A 19,479-nucleotide genomic window follows, 5' to 3' on the forward strand; every position below is an offset into this window, starting at 1 on the left:
TGGGAGAATCAAATCTAATGACTATCTAAGCGTTCTAGCGGATCATGTTCATCCTTTTGTACAGACTGTATTCCCTGGAGAGCGACCGATTTTTCAAGACGACAACGCCCCTATCCACACCGCTAGGTGCGTTCAAACATGGTTCGAAGAGCATGACAATGAAGTTGAGCATCTCGCCTGGCCCCCTCAGTCTCCGGACTTAAATATTATTGAACATTTGTGGCAATATTTGGAGTCTAAACTTCGTTCCCGATTCCCACCTCCATCAAATCTTTTGAAATTAGAGGCCGCTTTGCAAGAGGAATGGCTTAATATTCCTTTAAACGTTGTCCATGACCTTTATGCATCGATCCCACGTCGTATTAAATCTGTAATTCAGTCAAAGGGTGGTCCAGCTCCCTATAGTAAAGATTTTCTGATATTTCACAGGTGTTCGTATTATTTTGTCACCCATCTGTATATATAGCTCAAAAGTTCGAAATAAAGATGAAACAAAGAAAAATTATAGACATATGAAAAAAGGTGGGGAAATAATAAGTAAAAAAATAACAAACAACAGCTTAAAAAAAGAGAAAAAAAAAAGGATGAAATTTTATTTAAAAAAACCGGAAAAAAAGATAACATCATTAGCCCACACGATTATATCCGCAAAAAAGAGTGCTTTTCCGAACTTTCTTCGTGTTTTCTTGTATTTATTTATTATATATACGTATATATATTTTAATTTTCACAAAGTTGCTGACATGAAAAGCCGGAACAATATTTATCTTCTATAACAAAGCAAAAACATATGGAGAAATAAGAATAGATTTTCAACTTATTTAAAAGCATTATACAAAGGCCGATTCTACTTTCATGCCTTTCAGATGCTTTACTGAATATTTTATGTATGGTACATGCGTACTTATTTTAAGAAAGTAATTTAATGAAAAATCCATTTTAACTAAATTAATAATCTTTAAAAACTATTAACATTTTTGATAACAGTTTTAAATTTTCTTCTTAGATTGCTTATAAATTTCAATCGAAATAAATGAAATTTTTCGTTTTTGCATTTTATAGTTAGAAATTTTTATATAATAGTAGGAATATAAATAGTAGGAAATATTTTCCTCAGTAGAAAACAGCAAAATGTTGCTTCGCAGTGCTACAATTTTTGCTTAAAAAATACTGCTCTGTTATATATAGATTGATTTATAAATAAAGATTGATTATAGATAATTACTACTTATATTGAATATGTATTGAATGGTAAAGAGTTCAAATAAAATTGCAAAATGCACCACGAAACAAAAAAAAGTGGAAAGTAAAATTTTCTAGGTCTGACTTTAAGAATGAAATTAAAAAGATTTATTTTCTATTTTCTTTCTTCTTTTTTTTTAATATCAAATTTGCCTGATAAATATAAAACTTTGTCCACTAAGAAACATTAGCACTGCAAGCTACTAGTTGGTAGTCTTATGAAGATATTAGGTACTCACTAAATATACAATTCTTAACTGACTTTGTTTATTCAATGCACTTAAATATTTAATGCCTGCTTTTCGATGTGTGAGTTTTTATTATTTAGTAATAAAATCAGTTTAATTTAGCTCAGCAAATTTAAATAAAATTGCAAAGATAGTTAATTTGAGATTCATATTTCACAGTCTCTCAATTACCCGTTTACGATGATACGCGAAGCAACTTCCTTTGATCTATCCGAGAATTAAAAAGCTGAATTCGCATATAGTAATGCAAATGTTTTTAGACGAAAGCCAGACGAGCTAAACGAGGTCAGTAAAAAATAACAAACTATATAAAAAAGAGCTTTCCTGATTTTAATATTTCAAACGACAAAAGTAATAAAAAAATAATAATTTTACTAAATTTATACCAATAAGTATGAATTTTGCATATTATTACATTATGTCACGGTATTGAGTAACTTAAACAGAAGGCTGCAGTTTATTATTTTAATAATCTGACATCAATTTCTCATAATTTATTCCGTGATATATCTGGGTTGAATAGTTTGCTTAAAATTACTTTTGAAAATTATTTTTATTTTTTTACAAAACGTTTTTCAATACTCTTTACCCTTACCGATTTTGAAGAAATTCGATGCTCAAGTTCACTCACCAACCCCGTTGATTGCTTCGCTTCTTGGCAAAAAACAGTTTTTCTATTAAAGTTAAAATAATTCACTAGCATGTATGTACTAAAAGGAATTCTGTTAACTTAGGCGTGTGCCTCCACTTCCTTACGTCCAAATATTATTATCTATTAGTATTATAAATATTTAGATCTATTAGTGAACAGCAGTAATTTTTCTAAGTAATCATTCTTTAAAATAATATTTATATTGTTATAACATTATATTGTTCATTTAAATTTTGTGCGTTCACAATTGTTATTTAATATTTTCGTACATCAAACTTGCTGATTTATTAAATATTATTTTTGCTTGCATCTCATTGAGCATGAAACTGATCATTAAATTCTAAATCATTTAACAGATCTATTTAACTGTAATTTATAACAATATATTAATGTTACTTTCTCAACAATAATAAATGTAAAACGGTTAATAAGATTAGACCACCTTTCTAAATAACTTTATCTTAAAATTTAGAGCTGAATTACATTATAATAATAATAAATTAAAAAAAATTCTCCCAGTTTTAAACTCTTGAATTAAAAGCGTAAAAGCAGTACAGGAAAATAACTTTCAATTAGGGATAAACAGTACCTTTACAACTTTTATTAATTTTATGCTGATGACAGCCAAAACAATATGGAATTGAATAAGGAAAAACTGGATCATACCACGTGATTTTCATTTTCCGCCAATGAAAATGCACGGATACAATGGTAAACTGCGACACGATCATTAGACAAACTCAAAACAAAATAAAAATCTCAACAAACTTTTGCTGGTAAGTTTAGTTGTAACATTTTAGCAGGCAGCATTATTAAAAATTATTACCTTTTCACACGCATGCGTTTACAATTTTGATTGGCTGTTTTGTGCGTTACTAACCGCAAGTCATGTCTCCTATGATGTGCTATGTGTTATATATATATGTATGGTCTATATTTCCTGAATTTCTTTCGAGATTTTTATTTTATATGCTCGCATTTGGGTTGAAGTCGAAAATAACAAAATAAAAATAAGATTTTACTAAGTCTAATCTCTCATCTTAATAATTTTATAAAAATTTATAAGAAATTTAAGACTTCAGAGAGATAAGAAAAAAATTTCTATTCGAATTGATATAGTTACATAACATCGTTAATGAGTAAAATTACTTTGCCTTTATTTCTTCCTAGTGTGTTACATATTCTCCATTTCAAAGTTTAAATATTCTTTTTTTAGTAGAGTTGAGTATGTTTCAAATCCTGATAATCAATTATTCATTTCATTACGATTAACATTTTAATAAAATGTGTTTACATAAAATTATAATAATCATACATTTTATTTTCAAAATTATGATTGCTTTTTTTGAAAAATATTGACTTTAAAAAAACAATGATAAATGAGTAGATGATAAAATAATAAAATATTTAATCTAAGTAATCTGTCCTTATGTTTTTGATTTCCGTTAACACTTTTAATCTTGTATTTATTATATATGTATGGCTTATTATTTGTCAAAAAAACTTCTTTACAATTTTGTAAATTTACAAACTAAAGTTCAATATAGCGTATTTTTTCCAATACCATTAGCAAGATTTAATCAAGCACAGTAGGAAACAGGATAGATCATGCACGATGGACCTATATGAAAAACTTATGTATATTCTCAATAAAGCATTTTAGATGAATTTAAAAGCTATAAACTAAATTTTAACTCGCATTAAAACTTTTTAAATCCGCTATGCAAACCATATTTTTTTTTAAAAAAAATTTAGACCCTTTACTAATTTTTTATCCTCATTTGAAACGTTTTGTTGGTGAAGGAACCTCCCAGAACACAAATAGTTATACTTACCAAAACTTTTTTAAGCAATATACCAAACCTTTTTTTATTTTTATTTAATTTTTTATTTAATTTTTTAAAGAAACGAAGTGTAAAGAAAGAATAAATATCTTCGTTTAGAGCCACCTCGCTTTAAATAATAAAAAGCGTTATGAAACTTTTGCCAGTTTATTACTTTATATTATTTGAGATTTAACTAATAAATTTCAAAAGTATCAAAATCAGCTAAATTTCAAATTTATGAATATTTTAGGATAACTATCATAAGCTTCTGATTACCTCGAATGTAGGACAAGATAGGCTTTGAAAAAATAAACATGTTTAGTCGAAGGAAACATTTCTAAAACTAAAGTTGATCCTCTCCTCTATCAAAATTTTATTCATAATTTAAATTTTTAAAAAAAAACATTCAATGTAAGAAGAATAACATACACAATTTTAAAAAATGAACTAAATCTTGTTTATCTTTAAATTATAATCTATTCAGAAAAGTAAATTTTAATAAGACCACACGATCCCAATTAAATCTATTTATCTGTTTAGTTCCAAAATGAGCAATTGTTGGTTATAGTATCAGAATTTCGGAACGTTCCTCTCACAATGGTGAAATTTTTTTCTTCTTTGCTGCGAGAATTGTCCTTAAGAATTTAATGACTGTACTATTGCCAAGAAAGCAACACAAAAAAGTCGACATAAAACATTTAATTTAAGTGTTAATAAATCTCGCAAGGCGTGTGTAACTCTGTGAAGCTTCTGGAATTAAGAAAATGGCGAAGTAACCTATCTGCTCATCAAAAAGAGCATTCTTGAGAGCTAGTTGGCAAGCAACTAGGTAGTTCATTTCCAGAGTTGTGAACGTTTACCTTAAAATAAGAGAGAAAGTTTTCTTGATGAAACATTAAAAATTTCTTTACATAATATTAAAAATTTCTTAATAAACTTTAATTTTGGTTTGACATTTTATTGCGAAAATTAGAAACAATTTAATGGAATCGAATGTATCTTATTAAAGATTAGGATTCTTTAAAAAGGTTTCGTTTCTTACTGTGATACCAAATCGGCGGAAGACTATGTTTAGTAATTTTTTATGAAATAGAATTTACCACACACACACACATTAAAGATCAATATTTTTCTAAATGTTTTATGCCTAGAGGTAAGCTGTTTTAATATTTTAATAAAATCGAGTAATAAAGATCAGGATTTTATTAAAAAAAAAGCATAATTATTTATCAGAAACAATTCTTATTCAGTCTGGGCATAATAAATTGTTCCATTCTTATAGCCGACTATAAAACGTGTTTAAACACGAAATTTAAGTGTTTTCATTAGGTCACTTGACGTGTTCTTCCATCATGCTCTCCAATGGCGTGTGTGGATGTCTGGGACAAAATCCTTGCGAGACCCATAAAAAAGGAAGTCATTGAAGTAGACAAAAAAAAGCATATTTAATAAATAAAAAAAATCGGAAAAATAATAACTTTATTAAATACTATTTTTTATATTTTAAATTCATTTTTTGTGTATAAGTAAGTATAAAATATTCTATGGCAAAATTTTTTAACAAATTCTACTTAATTTGTCTTCTTAAATATGAAGAATACGAAAATTTCATTGATGATTTTTCTCTTTTATATTTTAATGATATTAAACTTAATAGCTAAATTTGTTTGTAAATCATACACTATTAGGATTTTTCATTGTAAAATTACGATAAAATAACCCTCAACGTCCATAGTCCATCCAGTTAGCTGTAAAATTAACGGTAAAGAACATTTTTTACCTCCATGGCTTTGAAGCCGTTTACTACTAGTATGATTATAAGACCATGGATACAAAACTATACGGTTTTTAAACCGTTTAGAACTAGTATGGTTTCAAACCCCTTAAAAAATTCAAGGGAATATTGGAGCTAGGCATTACGATAAGTAATGGGCATTGGAGTTAGGTTATACTTGAGTTGTCTTTTAGCAAATGAACTATAGTTACTCTCACAGTTTACACGAGCTTTGATGAATTTCTTCACTTTGACGTTCAGACCACTGGGCAGAAATCACATTGCATCAGCACCAGTCACCGGCCATCGCAATTCTTTGTTTAAATTACACAGTCAAATTCCCTGAGTCCGTGCCAGTTCTGAGTCGACTGTTTGTCTCCCGCCGAAACGGTCGGTCCGCGTTGAGGCAAATTAATTTATCTGCTTATTATTAGTCAAATTAGTGGTTTAATTAGTTTATCTGGTTGTTTCACCTATCTTAAAAGATGCGAAAGGCTGGACTTTTTTGTGTTAAGCAGCTTTATGGTGCTGCCATCTATGCGTGAATGAGAGTATTGTATTCTAATAGTACATGGTCACAAATTAGAGAGTGCAGGATGCTAGAAATTCTTCATGTGTAAATGGAGAAAATATTGTGGTCATGAACTGGGAGTCGAACCCCAGTTCATGAGATTGACAGATTAGTCATCTTGGTTCTAATATGTACTCAGTTGCAAGTAACTAAGTGGCCTCATTAGGTGGGTCTAGTTGGTGCGATAAAATTCTATTTGTTTAATCGTATTAGGTGAAAGTAGATTTTAAACGGTTTTTCTCACAGTTAACAGTTTGAATACCATCTTTTTCATGGTTATTTGGCTGTTTTGCAAAAAAATGGTACGATAGCAATTTATAAATTGTTATTTAGACATTTTTCCGAGAAACTTTTAAAAGTTTATTATTTTCTTCATAAAATATTCTCCTTGCGTCAAATATTTACTAGTTAAAAATATTTATTTCCTAATAAAAGTATCCTTCATATTCCATATGGAATTAAATGTTTAATGCATAACTTTATTTGAAACATAAATATATGTCGTCGATAAATAAAAAATATACTGTCGATGTAGTGCTATAACCTTATAACTCGTTCTTTTTATTCTTGAGTTGAATACATTTTTTAGGATTAATTTGTGTAGTTATGGATTTTAAGTCCCAGAACTGGTAATTCTGAAGCGAATCTGATGTCGTACCTATTAGTAGGCCAAACTCTTAAAGTAAGACAAAACATTAATTTAAAAGGAAGAAAAAAATCAAAACAAGTGTTTTATAGATTTTTGTCTATCGAGTTATACTCACGATATGCTAATCGCTAACTATAATTTAATAATAAAAGTTCTAAAATTGTATTTCCTTTAGAAGAAAGAAAAACTATACATTCCTTTTGTAAGATATGGGTCATGTTTTCGTGATATAACGTGTTTCATACCCAACTAGTTTAATTTCTTTATTCATAACAAAGTAAGACTTTTTTAATGCCTCAATTCGGGCCAGACAAGAGGTTTTTGGTCTACACTTACAATAAGATTTATGATGATAAATATGACAGACGCACAGTCGTGAAATTCGAAAATTCCGGAAATACGAAGAGTATACGTCACGTTAAAATGAATACATTGCGTGACTAAAACCTTCACAATAGTTAAATATTCTTGGGTAAATGCAAACAGCAATGAATCTATATATTCTCTTTCAAATGATGAAAAAGGGCGAAAAATTCTTTGACGAATTGTGGTAAAAAACAAATGAAATTCCTCGCGAATCATATATATTAAAAATACAAAGTTGTCGTTTGTTTGTTTGTTTGTTTTTTCATGAATGATCTGATTAGCAAAAGAATTGGTTTGGTTGCAATTTGAAAATGGATTTTCAAATTAACCATTAATACTCATTTTCACATTAGTCATTTCAATACTGATAAATATTTATATCCAGTGAATATTTTGTATTAATTTAAATAGAACACTAATTTAATTAATGTACTCAATTTTCGCATCTTAATCTAAAGGACAAGGATTAAAAAACTGAATTAAAATATTAAAATTACAATAATTAAAATTGCAATATTCCATTTTTGAATTATAATAATGAATGAACAATATTCCAGTTTTGAATTCTAATAATAATGATTTACACGAAGGAAATAATTTTCATATGGTTAATGTTAAAAGCCTCCAAATACTACAAAAATTTTGTTATTACACTGTTAATCAAGCTTTAACAGAGCTGTTGTTATGGTTCAAAGGCAGAATAAACTCCTCAGTAACTTATTTTCACCATAACTCCTTTTCTTTTTCGGAATACTTTTATAGCTCTATTCACTTACCTTTAAAATATTTGCTGATTAGTACTAAACATATTTTATTTAATCAAAAAAAAAAATGAATTCGTTCTAAGTTTTTAATAATTTAAAAACTTACTAATAATTCAATAATGTATAAGAATTTTTATGTTACGATCATAATGAGTGGTTATCACGGAGATTACGTTTCCGTTCTCATTGCTGTTTGTTTTGTTTTCAAAATTTTTCTTAAGTCAGACAATTTTAAATTCATTAATTACATTGCATTAATTGTACAGGAAAATTGAATGTATATATTATATATTTTTCAAACTTCTGAAAGCCCTTTACATGTGTTAGAATTTAGTTTTGCAGTTGTATTTAGTTAAACTATTGTATGACTAAGGTAGTGGATCTAATTACTATTTATTAGGCATATAGCGAGTTTTTTGTTGAAAAGTTACCTAATAATATTTTAAACCACATATAGTATTTGCAGGTTAATTATAGAAAAAAGCATATTTATGCTATTATTTTGAACAAAATACAATTTTTTGAATGATTGCTGACTTTACAAATTTATACTTCGAAACATTTTTTTTTCTATTTAAATATTTTTAAAATGTACAACATTTTTTTCTTTAATAATATTTATCACTTTAATAAGCTTTTTTGAAAACTGTATTCAAACATTCTACAAACTTTGAGAGTAATATTCGAATTTTAGAGACATATGAACTTTAGAGGCATATGATACTAATTTAGAGTTATAACTCGGAAAGAAATTTTTCTCTGCTGCTGAATGCTATTGTTTGTTAATAAAACAAGTTGTAAAATATGAATATTTAAAAATCCAAACCACTTCAGTTTTCTATTAAATATAAATATATAAGTGAATAATTTTAATATTGTGTTTATTACAAAATGTAAAATAATAAAATGGTATCAAAGAATGAATATATCAATAAATTATACGATTTTGAGACATTATAAACATTTCATTTACTACATGAGAACGTGTATTAAAATATGTATGTAAAACGAATTTTTATATTTTCTGTCATAACTTAACAGGTGAAGGTCTGGAGAAATTTTCAGAATGAAAGCGTCAAAATTGTATAAAAAGTTATTTATAAAAGTTATGCAAATCTTTATTCGTAATTGTTTTATCCTTTAAATTGTTTGAATTAAATTAATTGCTTGAATTCGTTTTATTATTTGAATTATTTGAATTTGAATTGTCGTATTATGATTATTAAAATATTTAACATACACGACATTTCAATAAAATTGTGATTGAAAAGTTACAAAAAAACATCTTATAGAAATTTGTCATTGAAGAAGCATTTCAAATGTTTCAAAACATTTAGTCACAAAAACGTTACGATAAATACTATTCTTGTAATAAGCTGATTGTTTCTCCGCTTATTTCATTTTCTTTCTAACTTATAACTTGCATAGCTACACACAAGGGGTCAAGAGGGTACTCCTTTGAAAAAAAAAACATACTTTGAAATCAGTACTTGGCTTTCAAATAATATTATTTTTTTATATTAAGTAACTGCAAAAGCTTGTTACGTGTTAAATTGATGATTCATATTTAATTTCCAATTTAATCTCCGATTTAAATCTAAAACCACAATTAATATGTTTTCTTTTGGTAGCATTTTAAGTCAAAAAAAATATTTAATTAAAAATTATAAACACTGGAAATAATATTTTTATTCCTTTGTGCTTATAGTATATTTAATTTTGAAAAAAAAAAACTAAATGAAGCATGATATTTATTAAATTTTTCATGTTTTAAAAACGAAAAGTAGTTAAAAAAGCAAATTTCGTCAAAGATTGTTGGTTTATAACTTTACTTTAATTATTGAATTTGAGAAAAGTTTTGATATACATAGGTAAAATTATCTTTAAAACTTAAAAAGAAAGTATCTAAAGCATTTTTTTTTAATTATTTTTATAATATTTTCCTGTTTGCACTTCCCAGGAAACTTCTGTGGGTGCTACGGCATCCAATGTTAATGTTTGGGTAATTCTGTGCATACATGTATTTGCTAAAACTTATGGTCGATGAAAAAATTGATAGTGAAAAGACTATTAAATTATTAGGAAATTGAAAGATATGAGAAGACTAATAAATTATTAGGAAGTTTGCTTTTCAGTAAATACGTATTTACGTATACTGTAGAATTTCTGGAAAATCTTTATAAAGCTGAAATTGTGTAAACTTTTTAATAATGTTACGGCATTAAAATGAACATAAATGTGTTTACGTTTAATGCAATAACGTTACTAGAAAAGCTTATGGAATTCCAGTTTCTTAGACATTTTCTAGCAAAGCTATGTTTTTTTTCCCTCAGTGTACTGAAAAATATGCAGCTTTCTAAAATAGGTGCATTTACAAGTTGAGTTTGCTAAATAAGCAAATTTGTCAGAGCAAATTTATTTTTAACTTTTATAATATTCATTTAATTACATGAAATGAAATGTTACAGTTGATTTGTAAGCATTTAAAATACTTTAGATTCTCAGTAAGCAGTTTCAAAATGTGTATTCTTAAAATTGATTTATAGTCCGAGATTATTCTAAAGTTATTTTTTGCAAACAGATAACAACCGTTATTTAAAACTGCTTTGACGGAAAATCTACAATGTCTTCCTTTTTATGATAAGAAAGAAGCCAAAAGCTATCACCGGCAAAAATTACGTAAGTACTTTTTAATTTTTATTTCTTGAGTAAAGAGACAGATAAACGAATGTTTCATTTCGAAACTTAGTACATTTTCTATAAATTTTCTTCACGCTTTACCAAATATCCTTTTCTGTATTTTGAATAAAGTGAAATATGCTTTGAAGTTATATTAAAAAATTTTATTTCATATTTGTGTTAAACGAAATTTACAATACTAAAGGGAATTTTATGTAAATTTTTTTCGTAAATTCTTACAGGTATTGTGTTTCATTTGTTACATTGTGTTCCTGAAAAAGCTTATAAATGTGTTCACCGTAAAAATACTGTAGTATTACTGGAAAATTTAATGATGACCACGTTTGTAGGGGAGAGGGAGGGATTGTGAAATTGTGGCAGTTTGTGACATGATGTTCTATTTTCGCGATAACAAGACGCGCATAGTCCACCCAAAAAGGATGGGGAATACTTTGTGTGTAGACTAAAGAAAATGAACAACGTTAAAAAAGCAGAAGTGAAAGTACATAAATATACATATAGTATCGGTTCTATAAATAAAAACTTTCCTCGGTGTCTAGACACCAAAAAAAAAATTTTTTTTTTATTACTGTTTAACCTTAACAATCTGTAATTAAAAGAAGAACTGCAAAGAATTTTGTTACGCATTGCGCATTCGTTATCATTGCTTACAAACTAATGGGTGAATTAATAATTTAATTTAGTTTTCTGCTAAACATTTTTGATTCTCTAATTGAGCAGTTCCCAATTTTCTTCGGCTTCGAAACCCTAAATAATCAATCTATTTTCGGCGGAACCCCGACTTTGTTAGTTAAGTTAATTAAGATAATTGTGAAGCTTATTAAAAACTATTTTTGAAATATTTAATTAGAGCAATGAAGATGTTTCATCGTTTTATCATTAATAATCCTAAATTAGGTTTTATTTCCGATAGCTAAATTTGTAGTCCTTCTACTATATCTAGTCTAGTTATGACTTTTCTTTTCACCTATACATAATACCTATTTATACCTATACATAAGTGAAAAAAATCAGCTGAATTACGGTTTACTTCCAATTCTAATTTGCTCATTTTTAACAGCAAATGAAAGCTGTTGTTCAAAGTGGTTATTAAGAACTATATTTCTTTATTAAAGAATTATTTTATTTTGATTTGAAAAGCGCGGTAGGAAATACTAATACAATATTTTATAAATTCTTGTTGTGTTCATAATTTGTTCAATATATTATTAGAAATATTATATTTTCTTTTTAAAAAACATTTCCATTTCATTGGTATTTTGCTAAAAATTATCTCATAAAGGCAACATAAAAATAAAATGAATTAGGAAATACAAGTTGTGGTTAAATATAATCAGAGATTTGAAAACTCATCTTCTTAACAACATTTTAAACTCCGTGAAGCCACCGTAATCCAAAAATATATTCTCAACAGAATAACATTTATAAATTTTTATTTGATCCTAAAAATACGAAAAAGAATAAAAAATGAGATTTATTTTCACTTTTATTTTAATTCTGTAGAAAAATGTCACTGTGCAGAAAGGTTAATAACCACACATCTATCATTGGCGGGTTAGAAGCATCTAGCATTGGATGAATAGAGCGGGATAAATGAAATCATTGATAAGTTTTCTTTTTATTTATCGACGTTGACGCTGCAAGTTAACTTGATGTGTAGTAGAACTAATAGAAATAGGATATGAACGCAATTCAGTCCATAAAAAATATTAAATTGGAAATGTTTTTGACTTTTAAATGAAGCGAAAGTAATATGTTTTACTTTCATTTTAAAAATATGGATCAATATTAAGAAGATATACTTGATTAAAACATTAAAATTGATAAAAAAGAAAAAAAAGTAACTCGAATCAAGCAAATCAATTTACTCAATAATTATATTTAAACCAATGGTTTTAAGAACTATTTAATTGGAATTGATAGATTCAGATCTCTGTTTCAAATCATTCAATCTGATTTTAATTAATAGATTTGTAAGACTGAATTATAATCAACTCTTTTTAGATTCGTCTCAACCGATTAAATTGAGGGAAATCATCGAAATAGTTTATTTCATTGGTTCAATTTAACAAGTCAATGCGAACATTTGCCTTAAATTATCCTCTTTAGTCAAAAAGAATAGTATTGACACAATATTGGGTTCGAACCCATTTGTATGGTTTGAACTCAAGCAGTGATTTAAAACAATATCCAGAAATAATTATAAATTTCAAAAATTATGAAAAGTAAACCATCTGTTACACAGGGGCGAAATTAAAATACGAAGCATGTAAATCATTTAGGTAATTTGTAACCTTAATTCGAATCTGTAATACGATGATTCAAAGAAGAAAAGGTTTAATTAATGATACTAATAATGTTTGACATCAATCTTCATAAGCTTCATTTATTTAATTTAATTCATTAAAAGAAAAAAAGGCGTAGGTAAGGTTCAATAATTATGAATTTTGGAAAAATTGTAATGTACAGTGCGTACAAAAAAAATCACATTGAGTATTTTTTAATCTAATAATCAGATTTTCGTGCATTAGAATTCAATCGAATGGTTCGAGTGGATGACCTCAAACATACCAATTAGTTTAGTTGATTAAGAACGTTATTTTCTTCAAAAATATACAGAATGAAAATAACAGCAGACATGTTTTAAGCTCTCAAATATAGACGCCAATTTTCAAGACTCTGACAGAGAGTGAAAAGAGAGAAAACTTTGAAATAGAAAACGTAAAATGTAAAAATAAACATGAGAAACAAAACTAGAAAAACCACAGTAGCCGTGAGTTATTATCATCTTTTTTTCATCTGAGAGAGAATTCACGTATCCAAAGATAATACCATGCAAAAGAATTAATTTTGATAATTATTTATTATTTTTTTAATATTTTATTTTATAAGAATAGAAAAATATTTGAATTATGAGGTATACGAATTTTTTCATCATTTCAAAGAAATGTCAAAATACAAAATTTGAACAAGATCGGTCGAATAGTTCCTAAGAAAGCGAATTTTAAAAAAATCTTATATTTAAAATTCCTTTTTTTTTTCAGAAACTATTCAACCATGTAAGTACGCTCTTGTGTCTAATTTCGCAACTTAAAATATCGTCTGCACTAACTAATTAACATATTTGAGGTGACCTCGAACCTTTGAGATTGAGTTATGGTTCGGGATCGAAATCATTTAATCAAAAGTTATTCACGATTATGCTTTTTTTTCTTCTTTTTTTTTTCTTGCGCACTATACTTATAATTAACTTGCACGGAATTAAGTTCACTTTGAAAAAGGAATGAGAAAAACTATCGAACAAATAAAAGTACATTTATTGGTTATTATTAAGGCCCGGATTTTGATGATATTTGCATTTTTTGCATTTTTGGACATTTTTTGTCTTATGGAGCATTTTTTTAGATTTATAGGGCATTTTTCTTCAAATTTTGGGGTGTATTTTGCATTTTAATGCATTTTTTAAAGTTTTTTGTTAATTTTTTCCAATTTTTATTATTTTTTATCAATTTTCATTATTACACTGGCTTCCAAACAATGAAGAAAATCTATAGAATATTAACAGGTGAAGCAAAATCTTTTCAAATTGAAGAAGAATTGTCAGTAAGTGAGACCGTCTTTTTCAAGTACGCACCTATATCATCAGTAGACGTTGAAAGAAGCTTCTGCAGGAATGAAAATTTACTTTCAGACAAGAGACTCTCGTTTACATTTCAAGTTATCAAAAAACACTTAATAATCCAATGTAATTCTGATATTTAGTAATATTATGAGATGGAAGTTATTAAATCCATTAAAGTTTCTATACAAAATAAAAATATTTTGGTGTCAATATATTTTCCTTTTTTTGTTATTTTAGGATATAAAACAAATTTTTCAAACTTTAATGAACGCAGAACAAGTATTGCATTGCTTTATATTTTTTAAATGACTCATAATAGTTTTAAAGAGCAAAACATTTTTTAATTCAATATTTTTACTTTATTTAAGGCATTTTTTGCGCAATTTTTGGATTTTTAAGGACATTTTTTGTCCTTTTTAAGGGCATTTTTTGCACTTTTTAAGGGCATTAGTTGAGATTTTTTAGGTCATCAAAATCCGGGCTCTAGTTATTATATTACTAATGACATCATTTTGGTGAGGAAAGGTGGTTAGGCCAATGTTTTGAGCGAAAATGAAAGATGAAACAGGGATTAGCTTACTGAGAAAGTTTAAATGATTGCCATAGACAGCTTTTTTCTGAATGCAAATAAATTCATCCTTTTATACTATAATCGATAAGTTTGTGCGACGTAGCTTATATCTCGGTTAATTGCCGGAAGTCTTAGACAGGAAAGATTAACGGTCACCACTGAATGGTCAAGCAACATTCCTTACATAATCATACGTAAAAAAAAAATTTCTGAGTAGCTTTTGGAATCTTGTACTGAATCAAATTACCGGATGCTCATTAGTACATTTTTAAAAACATATGAGGTTAACAATTTATATACCTTATTTTTAGATAATCTTCGTCTATAAATTAAGCCTATAAAATTCTTTACATTTAGGCAGTCTAGCAATGAAAAAATATTTAAAAAATTACTATTAATTTATTTTTTTTTAATTTAAAAGACCACAGAATGATTGGTGATCATAAAAATAAAATTTATAAAATAAAGATTCAAATTTGTTTGGTAAAATAATTAATATTGTGTGTTTTCTTAATTTCTACGGTAGTATTAAGGTATTAAAAAACAGTTTCAAACATTCTAAGATTCAGTCAGTCAACGAATTTAATTCAAAATGTTCTTAGGGATTTTTGAGATATTAATTTGCTCCATTTTAATATTTAGCATTGTTGAATTTCTTTTCTATAAAATAGGGATGGACAACCTGCGGCCCGCCGACTGTTAATGTGCGGCCCGCAAAAGCTCCCGAAAATAATAATAATTTTTTTTTTGTTGATAATATTAAAAAATGTCAAATTTTGAATCATAACTTTTTGACGAGCTTTGTTCGGACCGATTTCATCGTAAATAAAAGTTGTTTTTCAACTATTTCACATTCCAAGTGGTTCCAAAAATTCTGAATTTCATTACAACATGAAAATTTTAAATAACGAATTTAAATAATTACTTATTGACACGCTTTATCCTTGCTGATTTCATCGTAATTTAAGCGATTTACTCTTATTATTATTTTTTTGTTGTTGCAACTATTGCAATGATTTTTCATGTGATTTTGACGATTCTGTGTTTTTCCAACTACGACGTTATAACGACATGCGAGTTTTTGAAAAAGCATTTAAATAATCACTTTTTTACATAATTTTGGGTCGTATTTCATCGTTAATTCAAATTATTCTTTCACTGTTTTTTCGGCAGTTGGAGCAATGTGTTTCGATATTTTAATACAATGTAATACAGAATCTCGATATTTTAATACAGTGTAATGGCAACATGAAGAATTCGAGAAGTGTCGGAAATGGGGAATTATTTATTGAATTATTAATTATTGTTATTGAATTATTAGTTATTGAGTTATTTTTGTATTTGAAAAATGAATATTCCTACTAAAAAAAATACGCTTTGTTAGTTACATGCTACATTTCATAGTATTGAATACCATAAAGTATGTCATATTGACTACGATATAAGATCGATAAAACGAAAAAGAAATCACCTATTCTCTTGGTTTTACATTATATATATGCCGACCGGACTGTGTAGGGGTCAGGGAGCTGGCCTTGCATCAGAAAGGTTATGGGTTCGAATCCCGGGCAAAGCATTGATGTTCTTTCATTCTCTGAGCGATCTGTCCTTATTGTTGGAGCAACGTTCGCCCCCCTAATATGGTGCCTATGAAAGAGAGGCCAACGAATTTTGCCTGTAAATGTCCGAATTGACGAAATGTTAACACAGATGGGCATTGGAAAAAAAAAACATTAAAAATATTTGATCTAGAGTGACCAATAAATGAAACTTATTTGAGCGGAAGGGAAAAAGTTACATAATCGTTTAACTCATTGCAACTTTGAACCATGGAACAAGTGTAGCTACTTTGTAAACATAATTTTTCAAGTATGACAACCAACACTCAATAATATTTGTTTTCATTTTCGCAACAATTCACATAATATATTTCCTCATGTCATCGATGTGAAGATAAACTCTTTAAACAACCTCTCAAGGTAAAAGTGGTGACTGATAGCGGATTACATTTTGAAAGTGCATAATTTTGCCGCACGTGAGTACCACGCTTTGTTGCAAAATCTAAACTTGTATGGAGGCACGCCGGCTGTTGAAAGCAGATTGGTTGGATTCGTTTATCTCTTGTGGGTTCGTCTTCTCTGGTGTATCTAAACATAGCACATCTTTTAAATCAGTTTAAAAAAAAACTGTGAGAAACAACATTGTTTAAAGTTCGCCTCTTGTAATATAAGTTGACGTCTACACGAATTTCCATGTTTAATCATATTTTTTCATGAATAGTACGAAATGTCTTAGTCTTGAAAGATATTTGCATGACTCACACAAGAAAATGAATTATTTATTCCAATTATATTGATAGTTCTTAATGGGTTTTGATTTATTTCCTTGGAAATTCAGTATTTCATTTTATGACGGAGTCAAAGATTTCTGTAACTGTGGAAAGACTGACATCCAGAAAATTGACCTATTCTGCTGCAATTTTAACTTATCTTGGCACTTGAAAAAATATGACTCATATGACCCTGAAAAAAAAGGAAATTTTATGTCAGTCCCATAAATATATAATATTAATCTAACTAAATGTGACTTCCAAGAACATCAATCAAAACAATTTTTTTACAGATAAAATCATTGCCTAAATTTTAATTATTAACAGAATTATTGTGGAATCATAAAATAACGCAGAATCCGGAGATGAGTGGTTATGTACAGTGCGTCAAAAAATAAAAATTAAAAAACGGACTACCCTGAGTAACTTTTAATCTATTGATCGGATATTCACATTTTAGGACTCAATCCTAATGGTTCGATGGGGTGACCTCAAATATGCTAATTAATTAGTGCAAACGATATTTTAAGTTGCGAAATCAGACACAAGAAGACACTTTCTCAGAATAAACATACCTTTTTTTTCAACGGATTCTGATTTCTTACCTCCAAAATATAAGGGTAGCCATAATCTGGGAAATATGGTCCACATAGTTTGTTCAGCAGAACGACCCAAAGTTTGGACCCCTTAATTTTACTTTTTGCTTATTTCACCATAGCTCCAAAAATTTTTTAAGTGAATTGAAAAATTTTTGCACTCAATTATAAAATTCGTTAACCCAAGGACAATTCCATGCAAAAATTACATTTCAGCAAATATTTTCAATACTTCATTTAATAATTGTTTCTTTATTTAATAATAGTTAAAGTATAAAAAATTTTATGTCATTTTAAGGTATGTAAAGGTAAAATACAAAATTAGAGCGAAATCGGTTAAACAGTCCCTGAAAAATCGAATTTTATGCAAGTCGTATATTTAAAATTCGATTTCTCAAGAACTATTCAACCGATTTCATTCAAATTTTGTATTTTGCCATATAAAATTACATACATTGACATCATGTAAAAAATCGTATACCTAACAATTCAAACATTTTTCGACCATTATTTAATAAAATAATAAAAATAATGAATATTTACTAACATTTATCATTTGTATGGAATTATCTGTGAATAAATGAATTTTATAATTGTTTGCAAAATTTGCAATTCGATTAAGAAGTTTTCGAGAAATGGTGAAATTCATAAAATAATAAAAAAAATTAACATTAACTTTAAACTTTGAATCGCTCTCTTCGGCTGCTCAGGGAAGAAGGTTAACAAAATAAAGTTACTAAAGGCTCAATCTCTTGTAGCTAATTTATTTTTAACTGCTAAGCTGAAATATTAGTACATTTGTGCTCGCTATATACAAAACTATTCGACAAATTTTAATGAAATTTGCTGCGAAGCGTAGCTTGATATAATACAAATAAAATAAATATTTTCGGTTGTTCGAACCCGCAGACGCGTTTCTCTCTATAGTAGTGCCGCACTATCTTCTGCTTTAACCACTGCTGAGATTTATCTTAGCTGTATCTTTTCCTGTTTATTTAATTAACTATTTTTACGTTATTTTGTTTCAATGAGTCTTCATTTCTGTAAACAAACTTACACGCTTTCAATTCAACAGTTATAATTTACAACACGATAGTGACTAAATTTAAATTCCCATCAATGGTGACCTGTGGACGTGATATAAAATCGCCAACATCGATGGATGATCCACATTAAATAGCTAATTTACTTAGCCCCCCCCCCCCAAAAAAAGTCTCCCGGATCAACATGGGCGGATAGTGAATTTGTGGGGCCCTGGGCTGAATCTACTTAGGGGCCCTAATAGCCATTTTGTCAAAAAACTGTTTTCTATAGTGATGTAGATAAGTATATAGAAAAAAATAGGACAATAAAATTTTTTATTTATTTATTTATTTCTATTTGTATATACAAACAGCAACTGCACAACATTATTGCAAAAGAAATTGACAGGTTATGTGTAGTTTTATTGTATAAATTATAAAGCAACCTTTCTGCATTTTTGTGCTGCAAATTCCTTTATTTGCTCATCACATTGTAAGTTCTTCGTTAAATCACAATTTATGGAAAGAACTGATAAATGATTTAGTC

General features: G+C 27.8%; 1 protein-coding gene across 3 annotated transcripts in view; it reads left to right on the plus strand.

The window, feature by feature from the left end:
• The window catches only part of LOC107456885 (sodium-dependent phosphate transporter 1-A), a 92,805-nt gene that overhangs the window by 27,068 nt on the left and 46,258 nt on the right, over positions 1-19,479 (plus strand). For 2 of the 3 annotated variants that reach the window (XM_071181463.1, XM_071181464.1), the window contains exon 2: positions 10,674-10,771. The exons of the other annotated variant lie outside the window; for it this stretch is intronic. The gene's annotated coding sequence lies outside the window, so the exon portion shown is untranslated. The remainder of the gene's footprint in view (positions 1-10,673; positions 10,772-19,479) is intronic. 3 annotated transcript variants of the gene reach the window in all.

This window comes from Parasteatoda tepidariorum, chromosome 5 (genome assembly GCF_043381705.1).
Source record: "Parasteatoda tepidariorum isolate YZ-2023 chromosome 5, CAS_Ptep_4.0, whole genome shotgun sequence".
NCBI lineage: Eukaryota > Metazoa > Arthropoda > Arachnida > Araneae > Theridiidae > Parasteatoda > Parasteatoda tepidariorum.